Raw genomic sequence first — 14,664 nt, 5'->3', positions numbered from 1 at the left:
GATAACCTTCGCTGGAACCAATTGTAATTATGAGAGTTATTGCCGGTAATTGTCAGCAGGATACTCCTTTTCAAGGACTGAGGATGGGGGGGGGGGGACTATTTTCCAGTTTACCCAGATGCTCTTCTCGTCACACCATTGGTTTATAGCATTGCCCTGCGAGCTTTAGTACGGGTTTCAATCCGCACTAACAGTGGATCCCCCATCCCCCCCCTTGTCCATCCAACCAGCCCTAGTTCCCCTCATGTCTGTAGGGCAAAGTGTAAATTTTTTTACTTTAACTTTGAGTGCACATGTTTGTTATCATCACACAGGGAAGAGGCGGAAATAGGTTCTTGGATGAAAGTATTCTTTGAGTAGGCGTTGTCTGAAGAAATAATAGATGTGCATCTACTACATCGCGAAGGAAGTGCACTTAATAACAAAACAGGCTCGACTGTGGCTTGATTGTCCATTAAGCGCGCTAGAAAGTCAATTAAGTGTGCTAGTGGTCGTCTTGTCCTGTTAACAGCGAACTGCAGCAGGGTATTAGATGGATGTTATGAGGACCTAATGGACCTTGCTTAATCGTTTGTTATTTCCCCTCCCCTACGTTACAGTATGTTAGCGAGTATCGTGGTACTGAACTGTGATGTCTACTTCAGACATTAAGGAGAATGTAATCATGTAGAATGAACCCACATGCATCCAAGTATGTCTGTATAGCTCTCTCTCTGTCTCTCTATCTGTCTGTCTGTCTCTCTCTCTGTCTCCATCCATCTGTCTCTTTCTCTATCCATCCTTCTCTGTCTAGTGATATGCATTTTTACCCGTCTTCTCCTCGCCATCTCTCTATCTCTCGATGCATCTCTCTCTTACAGCCACTCGGCCCTGTTTACCTGCCCCGTTGCTCTCAATCTTCCCCGGGTTGGGGCCCCCGATTTGGGGGAGGCTGTGCAGAGGGTCCGTGGCGTGAAGCACAACACTGGAGCCCTGCTCCGGAGGCCCTTCTGGTTTAATGAAAACCGACAGTCCTGCTTTAAACACACACACACACGCTCGCACACAAACACGCACACACACACGCACGCACACACACACATAAATGCATTCTGACACACCCACACACACACTTATTGTCAACCACAAGCACACACTAACACACACACACACACACACACACACACACACACACACACACACACATAACTTACATCATTCTTCCACACTAAAACTAGCAGAGCTGGGTTGATAATTGCCAGTGCCATGTCGACTCCCAATGGCATTTAGCAAGTGGTCTTAGCTCACGGGCTGTCTGCTGAAGGAAAGATTAATGGCAGGCCGTCGATGAGAGACACTGCGGTGTGTTTGAGGTGGAAATGTGCTCCCTTGTGTTTATGTATGCAGGTGGAGCAGGTCAACTGAGCTACCAGGCTGGGGCTATTTGTGCTAAGGCTTTTTTTCAGAGTGTTTGTGTGTGTGAGAGCAGCTCCTCTGGGGGCACCCTCCGGAATCACTGCCAGGAAAGCGCTTTAGACCTCCCCCCCCCCGCCCAGAGCCATTCTCTGTTGCTGTCTGCGTCTATATCTCCCCCTGCTCTCCTCCCCCCTACCACCTCCATGGCTCATCCTCAGCACCAGACGTGAAATAAAGCTATTATTATATTCTGGTATATTCCAAGTCTTAACAAGGTGCTGTTTAGAATCCCAAATATAATCAAGTATCTCAACAGCACAAATATGTATACGAAGGATTCACACAATAAAAACAAAACTTTACAGGGAAACACACACAACACGCATATACAGGGTTACACTCAATAATATAATATAACACCTTTACACAGATCCACTCAATAACAACACAAATTTACAGGGAATCACACAATAGCATCACACATATACTGGGATACACGCAATAACAACACAAACATGTATACAGGGATACACGCAGTAACAACACACATACACAGGGATACACACAAGATCAAAACATATATACAGGGATACACACAATAACAAAGCACATATACAAGGATACACACAATCACAAAACACATATACAAGGATACGCACAATAACAAAACACATATACAAGGATACACACAATCAAAAAACACATATACAAGGATACACACAATAACAAAACACATATACAGTGATACACATCATAACAACACACATATAAAGGGGTACACACAATAGCAACATATGTGTCAATCTTCCTTTGTACCCTGGATGGCGGGGACAGGCAAATAGCTGCCATTGGTTGAATGTGCACATGTACATGTGAAGAGGTTTTTAGATAATCATTATGATATGACCTCTATTATAATTGAGTAAATATTTGTTTTGGGCTTGGCCAAGAAAAGTTTGTTAAGCATTGCACGTTATCCCTGGACTTCCTTATAAATGATGTAATCATTAACCAGTAATTTGACCACATGACCATCAAGACCTCTTCCATCAGCTCACCACATCTCTGATAACACTATGTGGAACTCTCAATTGAGTGTTTTCAAATAGTTTTATCTCAACACTATGAGATAAAAAAATCTAAGCTTTTTGGGGGGAGAGGAGTGGTTAGGTGTTATCTCCATGCTTACGACCTAGGGCGACTTTATGGTACTTATTTTGAGGCAAGATTTCTTTGTTAAAAATCGTGGAAGACACACTAACACAGAATAAATGAGTTCACTGGCACTTTAAATGCAGTAACACATCTATGCTTTCAACTACCACACAAACACACACACGCACACACACGCACACAAGCATGCACGAGCACATACACACACACACACACAGGCACAAGTTTATTCGTTGACCTTTTTTCAACGGCAGAGCAGTTTTGCGCAAAGCAATATTTTGTTCTGCCTTGCAGTGCATCGATAGTCACAGTGCATTAGTTTGGTGGAGGAAGATAAAGGCCAACTCCTAGTAGGAAGCACAAAAATCAGTGGGCTCAAGGACCTTTCAGCAACACACACATGGGAGTACACAGATCTTCCCTGGTACCAAGCGATAGTTAGCAAGCACAAAGAAGAAAATTATAAGTTATAGGAAAGGAGAAGATGGTTTCTTGACACAACGTGACGGATGAACAAGAGATGGCATTTCTTGTGTCTGTGTGTGGGGGGGGGCGTTGTATACGGGAGGTGAGGAGGCTGTGTGTGTGTGTGTGTGTGTGTGTGAGTAGGTGTGTGTGTGTCTGTGTGTGTGTGTGTGTTTGTGTTTGTGTGTTTTAGTTTGTTACTTTCTTCAGCAACTCTCTCCCCTGCCCCTACGTGTAATAACAAAGTCAATATTCAATGCTCTCATGCGCTCAATCACACATCTGGTGTTCCTCTACTTGTTTAACTATTTATTATATTGCCTTTGGCCCAGCCTGAAGTTATATTGCGCCATATTATGCACGTGTGTGTGGAAGACATGTGTGAGCTCGCAAGGGGTGGACTGGGACAAAAATTCAGCCCAGGCATTTTCCGTCAAGACCAGCCCACTGCATTATCAGCAGACACTACATAGAAGTCCACAAATCTGATGCCAACCTTCTCACCTCCATCACCAAGACCAAGTATCGCACCCTGGGGGACAGAGCCTTCGCCATCGCCGCCCCTACCCTCTGGAACTCCCTCCCTCTGGCCATCCGAAACTCTGACACACTCTGTTCATTCAGAAGTCAACTAAAAACCTATCTCTTCAGGACCACCTACAACATTTGACAAATCATCCTCCGCCATCTTCCACTCTCTCCTGCTCTCTTAATGTGTTGCCTATTGTTGTGGTGTTGTTTATTTTTTCCCTTTTGTTTGATTGTCTGTACTGTCTGTATGTATTCCTTTCTTATTTGTAAAGCGTCTTTGAGTATTTAGAAAAGCTATAAAAAACGGATCAATTATTATTATTATTATTAAATCTCACAGCATCTCCTCTCATGCATACTACAAAGGAGAGTCATATTCCTTGATAGCAGTTAACAAATAAAGAACGTAACTATGAACTCAAGGAATAAAACTGCAAGAAATAGCAATCAATCAATCAGTCTTTATTCATTATAGTCACATCACATCACAACAGAAATTATGTTCTGACTAGGGGTGGGACGAGACTAAGGGCAAGAACCCTCATGCTACCCTTTCAGTTTTTAGTCTGTGACTGAAAATCTTTTGGTGTAAGCCCAGCATTAGCTAAAACCAGACTCGGACAATAATAACAAAATATCCTGACAAATAATCTAAATAGAAACATATTACAGACAGTAGCAGCATTAGAGCTGAAACTCATTTGTTTTAACGGTGACTCAGTCATTATGAAACCATAAATAGAGAATTGAAAAAATAATAATTATCTATAGCTGTGTGGAAAAAGTCTAAGCCATGAATTACAGGTCTGAATAGCTATGCATTCTCATATACGTGTATGTGCACATGTATATATTGTCCTACTTCCTCGTCCGCAGCCAGCCAGCTACACAGCTCACCAAATTGATGACCTACAAGAAACAGCAAACAGAACTTGTACTTAGTATCTGTAAAAGTATATGTAGCCATGTAGCCTTTTTGTGATGTAGTGACACTTAGTGAACAAATTGATCTGTCATGAAGGATGACTTAAGTCTCAAAAGAGCCCTAAGGCCTACCTGCATAACTGTTAATTGAACTTAAAAGATATGCAGATGTTTGAAATTAAAATCATCAATATGAAAATCTTCAACCAGGAAATAATCATAATCAAACCTTTTGTTTCAATCTGAGACAATACAAGTTGCATAATAAACTCACAAAGTAAAGATGAAGCTCTCTCTCTCTCTCTCTCTCTCTCTCTCTCTCTTTCAAGCATCATAGAATAACTTCTAGTAGGTCAGGAAAACCTGTTTGACAGGAGATGATGGTAGCAGAGAATATAAAGAGACATTTATCAATTACCAATTGTCATTTTATCACATATAGTATGTAGCGTAACAACACTAATGGCTTTGTCATATTTTGATTATGACACTAACGTTTTCCAATGCAAAAAAGTCAGATCTTTGTGACAATACCTGAAAATGCTCAAGACAGCACTATATACAACCATTAACACATTTACACAGAAATTAAAGTTAGACACAAATTATACCTACGAAATAGTTATCACCTCAGTAAACAATAAATGAATTGAAAGATTACAATAAATCAAATGTTGGCAAATATGGCAAATATTGCAAATTAAACTAATTATTTCCTTTAGGTTTACTTGTATCTTGTGCTAAAATTCAAAGAATCTCATCTGTATTTACAATACAGCTTGATTCTGCATCTCTATTTACAGCTCATTAGTCCATGTCAATGTTTACTGTTGCTATGGCAACAAGAGACTGCTGACGTGCTGTTAGCTAGTTTAGCTAAATCATCTAAACAATAATAACCCATAATATCACAATTCGTCATATTTAAACAAAATCAACCACAACTACCAACAGGTCACAGCCCTTCAACTCTGGGCTAATATGTTGTCACAAGTATGCAGTTAATTAGGTCACATCACATTCAATGTAAAAACGTTTTCTACTTTGTTTTGGACATGTCTCAAAATGTAGCCTGGCTAGCCCCAGGCTAACGTTACTTACCATATATGCCTCCACTCGCTCGTCTCCCGGCACAGCAGGACCTGTTGGGGTGGTAATCCCGGCACCAAATAGGTCTGTCAATTTTGAACATTTAGCAGCTTCCACGTCCAGAGACTTCAGCTTTTTAAGTCAGAGTTTTTCAGCGCCACCTGGGCACTATCTCTGTCTCTCCCTCCTCCTGTCTCTCATTTGATCGCTCACTATCTGTTTCTTCCACCACCTCCTATCTCTCCATCCATCTCAATATCTCTGTCCATGTCTCTCTCTCAATCTTTCTCTCACATTTTTTTTTTACTCTCTTCTCCCCTTCCTCCTTCACTCTCTCCCCCTCAGTTTTATTTTCTCTTTGTGCCATTTTCTCTCAACATCTCTCCCTCTTAGTTGTCAATCTCTCTTCCCTCGCTGCTGCGTTCAGCTGTCTCAGCCTCTCTCTCTCTCTCTCTCTCTCTCTCTCTCTCTCTCTCTCTCTCTCTCTCTCTCTCTCTCTCTCTCTCTCTCTCTCTATATATATATATATATATATATATATATATCTGTCTCTGTGCCTCTGTCATCCTTCCTCTCCACTTAGCTCACCATTGTACAGCTGGCTGTCAGCCCAATGTCCGTCTGCTAATGCTTTCAGCACACTTCAATTAGCTCTGCGTCGCGCACGGCCGTGCTGAGCTCCACTCTCCCATAGAAAGGGCCTTTAGACGGTCTGCAGCGGTGAGGCCATTACGCGATGGGGAACGGTGCGTGACTGTTTGAACAGACATGATCAACGCGGAGCACGGTGCACTCCTTTTCAGGCGCCTTTGTACTCTTATTACGCTCCTCTCCCTTGTACGACTGAAGGGTATTGATTTAATACATGTTTCCGAAAATGAAAGGATATTGAAAGGAGCATGTCTTGTCAGTTGTTCATAAGACATTAAGGTAATGTTAATGGCCCGGCCGTAACCTTTCATTTTGTTATGCCAAATAGAATTCGCAACCAATGTGCCAAAAATAGCAAAAATGTTTTTACTATTCACTTTTGCTCCATACAATATCATACAGTTTGACTTCTTGGTTGTCAATAATACCCATATTTATTAACCGTTATTAAAAATGAATCTCACAAATCTTAAATAACTTTAATAGTTATTAATCAATTATAATTTTCAGTCCCTCAGGGTTTTTCTTTAAGTCCGGGGACAACTGAACACCAGGGACCGTTTCCAGGGACGCTCTAACCCAATAACCCATTGGTCTGGGAAACATTTTAAACTATTGCCTTCAATAAAGATGCTCAAACGGCCTTCAACGAGGTAGCTGTAACTTTAAAGGACTTGCAAACCCCCTTCAGCCTGGTCTTATAGCGCCAAGGTAGTATAAGTCATCCAATCCCAGCATGCATCTGGCTGGGATCACAGCAATACTGTTTTAGCAGGATACTTGGTCCAGGGCCACTGCTCAAAGTGCAATCTTTCACAGCTCTCCCACGGCAGTGGGAGAGAGCTATAGAAGCGCCCATCCAAGTGGGTTTGTGTGTGTGTGCTTATGTGTATGTGTGTGTGTTGGGTATGTGTATGAAACACTTTCTGCCATTTCAATGATCTCTTTCCAAAAACTTTCGAAAGCTCAATAAAGTTTGAAATATAGTTGGTAAATATAAACGTTGTAACGTTGTGTCAGGGGAGAGCCAGGGCAAGGAGGAGCAATGATGATACGGCGATGAAGGGAGTTTTGGGGGCGGGGGGGGGGGGGGAGCAGCTCTGGCTACATTTCTCCTGCAGGCCTCAGAGAGACAGCGAGAGAGAGAGAGTGTGCCATGGGAAATATTTATGTTCTGAATCCTATTTTCATCTCATCAAACAGCCCGGGAAGCAAAAACAACCAGTTGTGTGCCAGACCCGTCCCCAGTTTCTCTCTCTTTCTCTCATAAACCTTATTTTTCTACTTCTTCTTCTTCTTCTTCTTCTTCTTCTTCTTCTTCTTCTTCTTCTTCTTCTTCTTCTTCTTCTTCTTATTATTATTATTATTATTAGGGGTCCGAGCAGCGAAGCTGCTTGGTCCCCTATTGTTTCTGTAACGGTTTTTTTTCCCCTCAAATTCTGTAAAAGCCTATACCGTAAGTCGAAAACTCTTGAAATTTTCAGGTATGGTTACCAATAACCCCCACTACCCATAAACCCAATTTTTTTTTGTGTTACTGCACCCAAAGGTGGTGCTATTGTTACGTATTTTAAGCACATAATCTGCCCCCACATAGCTACAAGGAAGCAGGATTGAACACAAGCTGCATTACCTCCACATAGCCACAAGGAAGCAGGATCAAACATATAAGCTGTAATTACTATACATAGTCACAAGGGGAGCAGGACCAACATATAAGCTGCCATTGTTCCAACGTCTTTCAAGACTGCCAGAATAAAGCCTCTCCTCAAAAAACCAACGCTTGATACCACTGACATCCTGAATTACAGACCGGTATATCTTCTTTCATTCCTCTCTAAATCATTGGAACGTGCCGTCGCTAACCAACTGTCCTCCTATCTCTCATCTAACAACCTGCTTGACCCTCACCAGTCAGGCTTCAAAAAAGCACACTCCACTGAGACGGCTCTCCTCGCGGTGACTGAGTCCCTCCGTGCGGCCAGAGCCTCGTCCCTCTCATCGGTTCTCATTCTCCTTGACTTGTCTGCAGCATTTGACACTGTGAACCACCAGATCCTCCTCGCCACTCTCGCCGAGCTTGGCATAGCTGAATCTGCCCTTTCCTGGTTCACGTCCTACCTGATGAATCGCACTTATCAGGTTACATGGAATGGCTCCCTGTCCAAACCTTGCACGCTTGATACAGGTGTCCCTCAAGGCTCGGTACTGGGGCCTCTTCTGTTCTCCCTCTACAGCAGATCTCTGGGCTCTGTTATAACATCCCACGGCTTTTCCTATCACTGCTATGCTGACGACACTCAGCTATTTCTCTCCTTTCCCTCATCTGACAAAGCCCTGATTGCAACACGCATATCTGAATGTCTGGCAGAAGTCAGCACCTGGACAACTTCCCATCACCTGAGGCTTAACCTCAACAAGACTGAGCTCCTCCTAATACCAGGGAAAGATTGCCCACACATGGGCTTACTGGTCACTGTTGAAAACATCACTGTATCTCCTTCTCCAACTGCCAAAAACCTTGGTGTAGTGTTGGACAATCAGTTATGCTGCACCGCAAACATCACTGCGGTGGCCCGATCCTGCAGATTTGCACTTTACAACATCCGCAGGATCCGGCCCTTCCTCACAAGGGAAGCAGCTCAGCTTCTAGTCTAATCACTGGTCATCTCCCGCCTCGACTACTGCAACTTGCTCCTGGCTGGACTCCCTGCCTCTGCGATTAAACCCTTGCAGCGCATCCAGAATGCGGCAGCGCACCTCGTGTTCAACCTACCAAAGTTCTCACATGTAACCCCCCTCTTCCGAGACCTCCACTGGCTCCCTGTAATAGCTCGCATCAGATTCGAGATGATGGTACTGGCATACAAGGCAGTCGATAGAACTGCCCCTGCCTACCTCCAAGCATTAGTAAAGCCACACACCCCAGCTCGATCCCTCCGCTCAACTACCTCAGCTGGACGTCTGGTACCGCCATCGCTAAGAGCAAGCAAAGGTCGATCAGCAAAGTCACAACTTTTCTCTGTTTTGGGACCTCAGTGGTGGAACGAGCTCCCTACCGATGTCAGGACCGCAGAGTCGCTCACCAGCTTCCGCAAAAGACTCAAAACTCACCTGTTCAGAGTTCATCTCGACTCTGCATAGAAACCAATGCACAGCCACCATTGAATGTTGTACGTCCTGGCACTTGTACATTGCACTTATTCAAGGTACTTAATTGTGTAGCATCTACAGTAGCTGCTATCGTTGCTTTACACGGGGAATGGGTTAGCCTAGCGATTGTAATATTTGCACTTGGTTCTATGAACATCTTTACTGTACCGACAGCGATATATTGTTTCACTTCTTATGACAAATGTACTTATTGTAACAAATGCACTTATTGTAAGTCGCTTTGGATAAAAGCGTCTGCTAAATGCCCTAAATGTAAATGTAAATGCAATAACTACTCCAGCCACAGATGGCAGCACCTTTAGACAGGTGAGGAAGCCGGAACCAATACGTCACATAGGCCACGCCTACTTCACATAGGCCACGCCTACTTGATACAACCTGGGAGCGGGAGTCAGATGAGGTCAGACACATATGGCAGTCCCGTTGAAAGCCCCGGGGGAAGCGCAATCGCTAAGCGCTACCGCAGCGCTATCTTCCCTTCCCCCGGGGCTGGAAGATAGCGCTGCGGTATTTCTCTCCACGCGTGTTAAATACAATTCCCTCATTTTGCTTCATAGTTACCATACCAATACTTTAACAAATAAAGTGAGTTAAAAGCGACCCGGATTGAACTACTATCTTCAAAAAAAATCACAAATTAGTCTTATTTCTCCTCACCAGATTGAATATTAATCTCTAGAATCAGATGCATCGATAAAAACCCGGGTCTTATGCCCTAAAAATGTTTTCTTTTCCCACAATTTCATATTAAAGCCAAACATGATAAAAAGATTAACAGGCTACAAAAATAATCAAAAATTCACCAAAATCGCCACATGAAATCTTTAGACCAAGCCTCACAAAAATCATCAAACAGAATTGGTTTTCTTTAGTTATATTTGAGAAATATTGGCCAATTAAGTTGGGGCAGTTAGCCCATTTTTCTTATGTGACCATTTTGTTATTGTATAAAAAACATACGACTATTATTAGGTGGGTACCAATACCCCCCACTATCCATAAACCCAAATTGTGGTACTGCACCCAAAGGCGGCGCTATTTAAAGAAAATATGAACTAGCCTTATTTCTCCTTACCAGATTGACCTGGACTCAAAATTCTTTCATCATATTAATCTCTAAAATCAGATGCATCTTTTTCACCCTGGTCTCCTGCTCTAAAAATGTTTACTTTTCCCACAATTTCATAGAAAAGCCAAACGTCCACAGTCTCAACCCATTTTGCCTATATGACTATTTTGTTATTGTATAACTACCATACGCTTATCATTAGGTGGATACCATTAACAGTGCATATTTTCAGATCTGTACTCTTTTAAGAAAGCCCTTAATTCTCTTGTGAAATGTGTACTTGGAGTTTTCTCGATGTTGTGTGCTTATCAATAGACATTTTCACCGTTTGAATGAGGCTTCATGCAGCTCAGCAATGTCAGTGGCTCAATGGGATAATGGCTTGTACTGGTGATCCTTAGGTTGAGAGTTTGCATCCTTATTAGAGCATTATGATCAAGCTGAACATGACATTCTGTCATTGCCACTCATTTAAGAAACACAACATTGAACAGCACTTGAAATTCATCAGGCAATCAACATTCCGGCTCATTAGTTTCCAAGAATCTGACTGCCAAGAAACAGTATGGCATTAAGGGGAACTTATTCGTTAACCATTTTTCCTTCATAATTAACTCTGTCATATTTATATTTCTTCTGTTAGTGTTCTTGACTATAAATGTTTAATTTCCCCAGAATTTCAAAAGATTGTTCAGGTATATGCTTTTAAGAAAGCCCTTAATTCACTTGTGAGATGTGTGTTTGGAGTTTTCTAGATGTGTTGTGCTTATCAATAGACATTTTGACCATGTGAATGAGGCTGCAGTTCAGGTTTATCAGTGGCTCAATGGGATAATCCCTTGTACAGGTGATCCTTAGGTTGAGAGTTCGAACCCCGATTAGAGTAAATTGAACCAGCTGAACATGACATTCGGCCATTGCTCTGCAGCTCACCTAAAAGCCGAGACACAGCATTGCATTAAGTGGAACATCTTCATCAGCATCTTTCCTTCATAATTATATGTCATATTTATATATCTTCCAGTGTGTTCTTGACTTTTCATTTTGCTCGGACCCCATTTATCAGCTCTTGCGGTTATATTTATTATTATTATTATTATTATTATTATTATTATTATTATACCTCTTCTTCTGCTTCTTCTCCTTCTTATACTTCTTCTTCTCCTTCTTCTCCTTCCTCTTCTGCTCATCGGTCAGACAATACAGCATTTTCATTCATTCAGCAGAATGGGGGACTCCTCTGCACAGCCACTTTTATTTTCTAAATACATTTCAATGCATGTCGTCATGAATATTGACACAAATAAATATGTATTGGACTGGAGAGGGAGTAGGGGGACGTCTGAAACCTCACAAAAATAGTCTGTTACTACAGTAAATATAAATAGGCTCAAATCGCGATTAAGCTCGAAATAAATTCAAGCAAAATGCACCACAACCTTCAAGAGAAGTCTCAGAAGTAACAACTATTAGACTTCGACAGCGCAAATTGCTTCCCCTTTATTGGAAAACGCACCTTTTAAGTGCAGGTATGGGAGACAAGCATTCCTGCTCATAATCAAACAGAGACGCAGACTGACACTCACACAAACATGAAGACAAACACAGACACACACACAAGCAGAGGGCTTTCCAAGGTTTTTGACAATAAAGTTGTATCATTGGAAGGAAAACCATGTCTCCCATTTTAGAGGACCAGTGTATATTTCTTTATTTTCTTTCTGTATCTGCACACTTGTGCAGATTGCTGGAAGCCCGGTACGACCAGCAGTTACAAATTGCAAATAGCTATGAGTTAAAATTTTACACACATCGGAAAATTAATAGTAAATCGATGTTAGACATCTAATAACAATGTCAACTGTTTTAGACTTTATAACTACTTTAACAGGTTGAGTATTGAGGGTAGGTAAATATGAAACGTGGGTAGCGATAAAAAAAGCAATAACACAGTCCTAAAATTGTAGTTATAATAAAATTCCATATCCTGAAATGATATAAAAAATATTCAATAAAACATCCCAAAAGGATCAATAAAGCCAAGTCTAAGTCTAAGTCTATACAGAAAATGTGGTTATGAACTGAAATACTCAGACATTTCGTCTATCAAGCTGGAGAACAAAAGAATGTGGGCGGAATTAATCTGAAGCCAGACAGAGTTCTGCTGGGCTGCTGGGAATACCTTCCATTGACGCAGAAAAAAGCCACGTCCCCTCTTATAAATAAAAGTCTGCCAGTCCATACGTGTCTGGACAACCGTGGATTAAACAAAATATGTATTAAAATAAAATGATCTGCTGTCTTTCTACGTCTGGCAAAGAGTGACTCACAGTGCTTTGAAGCTTTCCTCATTCGATGACTGTGTGTTGCTACACATGTGTTAATCTTCTTTGTTTAACGCCCAAAGGAGGAAGGTGCGTTCCCACGAGATGCGGTAAGTTACTGTGTGCGTCCCTCTCCGTTGTTTCGCTCTGGGGAGACCGCCAGGGTGGGGAAGGCCCGCTTCACGACGCACCCCAACTCATGTCACTCATATCTAGTCACTCATGTAGTCACTCATAACTAGTCTCTCACGACAAGTCTCTCACTACTTGTCTCTCATGACTAGTCTCTCATGTCAAGTCACTCATGTCTCAAGTGAATGCACCTAGAGTGTTTTCGCAGAGGGCCTTATCGTAAGACATACAAAGGTGTCGCTCATAACACTAACGATGGTTCTTCTTTAACCCACCGCGGATAGTAGACTCAACTAGTGTAGGTGGGTCTACCGCTGCCTGCTGCATCAAAGTAACGGGCACATCATGCAGTGGGCCCCCCCCCCTCCCCCTCCCTGCACTCTCGACATCAGCCCACACCCCTGCCAAACCCAGGATATAGAAATACAAGACAAGTCAAAGTGCAGCTGGGGCAGAATCCATAACATCAAACGCGTGACTCAGCCGCTTTGATCAAATATGGATTATATTTGGACAGATTATATTTGATGTACAGTGTAAGTCTCCCCCCCACATCCCCCTCTGGTAAGTGAAATACGATGATCAAGGCCAGCTCCAGTCATCCCCACCCCCGAATAGGTGTCTGTATCCGGAGACCCCCTGATGGGCGGGCCCCTGACAGGGGATCACAAGGCGCGGCGGAAGGTTGCCATTTCCTTCCCATTAGTCGTGCATCGTGAATAAAGCAGACGGTCTTCGCCCAGCACTGTTATACTTCCTTTGCCCCCTGACACCCCCCTCCCCCCCTTGCTTCATGTACATCACCCAGGGTCCTGTGTTGTGATAGGACGAGGCTTTCAGCAGGAATTTAAACGGCAGAGAAATGTCTTGACCTGTACCATAAAAGAGTCAGCCAGGTTTGATTGAATAGTGAGTCTCGGAGCGGCTGGGAACGGTTCAACAGTTCTCTCTGTTACCTGCGGAGCAGTGAGTCACCCGCCCCGGAGTGGGGAACGAGGTGGGATTAATAGGACTGTCACAGGAGGCTTTGGTGAATTGATTATAAATATGAATTATGAATAAACTATTATGATGATAACTCAATCTAATTGAAATAAACTCAAGCTGTATTAAATTCCTAAAATCTTAAACACAGCAGCCGAAATCAGGGAACACAAACGCTCCACAAATCAATTTCCCCTCATAAATCTCCACGGTGGGCACAGGATCATGCCGTGTGATAACTCTCCAATACATCACGTTTTATTTGTGTCTTTGACAACGTCATGTCCACTGATTTTTTAATGACATTACATTTGAATATATAGCCTACAGAAAGACTGTTACACATTGATCCACTTTAAAGTTTGTACCCATTCCCCATCCCGAATGAGTGGATGGTTTGGACACCAGCCTTTGACACACACACGCACACACAGGCACGCACACAGATACACACACACATTTTGAAGAGGTGCAAGGCCCTCCTGCTATCACAGCCAATTCAATCATGATGAAGCATTCTGTGGTTATTGTCTTGGATGCTAACCAATCAACACAGTCTTGTGGGCTAATAGCCAATCAGGTGTTCTTTCGCTGACCAGGAGTTTGACTCTTTGCTTGCACTGGATAAATTAGTTGAGGTAACCAAAGGAATTGCAACCGTGAGATGACAGGTAATCTACCAAAGCAACATGTTTCTCCCCTACAATCTCTGCCACTCCTTCTTGTATGTGTTTTGTTTGAGTGTGTATGTGT

Source organism: Pollachius pollachius (genome assembly GCF_949987615.1).
Source record: "Pollachius pollachius genome assembly, chromosome: 2".
NCBI lineage: Eukaryota > Metazoa > Chordata > Actinopteri > Gadiformes > Gadidae > Pollachius > Pollachius pollachius.
Note: the sequence above shows the minus strand (reverse complement) of the source record.